Source organism: Octopus bimaculoides, chromosome 13 (assembly GCF_001194135.2).
Source record: "Octopus bimaculoides isolate UCB-OBI-ISO-001 chromosome 13, ASM119413v2, whole genome shotgun sequence".
Lineage (NCBI taxonomy): Eukaryota > Metazoa > Mollusca > Cephalopoda > Octopoda > Octopodidae > Octopus > Octopus bimaculoides.
This window is the reverse complement of record NC_068993.1, coordinates 8,386,586-8,386,967: the sequence shown is the minus strand read 5'-3', so window position 1 is coordinate 8,386,967 and position 382 is coordinate 8,386,586.

Below are 382 nucleotides of genomic sequence, written 5' to 3'. Positions count from 1 at the left end.
GAGAGAGAGAGAGAGAGAGAGAGAGGTGCAGGCGTGACTGTGTGGTAAGAATCTCACTTCCCAACCTCATGGTTCCGTGTTCAGTCCACTGAGAGGCACCTTGTGCTAATGACTTCTTTTATAACATCGGGCAGACCAAAACATTGTAAGTAGATTCGGTAGAATGAAACTGAAAGAAACCCATCGTATGTATGTATATATAGCCGCAGGAGTGGCTGTGTGGTAAGTATCTTGCCTACCAACCACATGGTTCCGGGTTCAGTACCACTGCGTGGCACCTTGGGCAACTGTCTTCTACTATAGCCTCGGGCCGACCAAAGCCTTGTGAGTGGATTTGGTAGACAGAAACTGAAAGAAGCCCGTCGTATACATGTATATATAT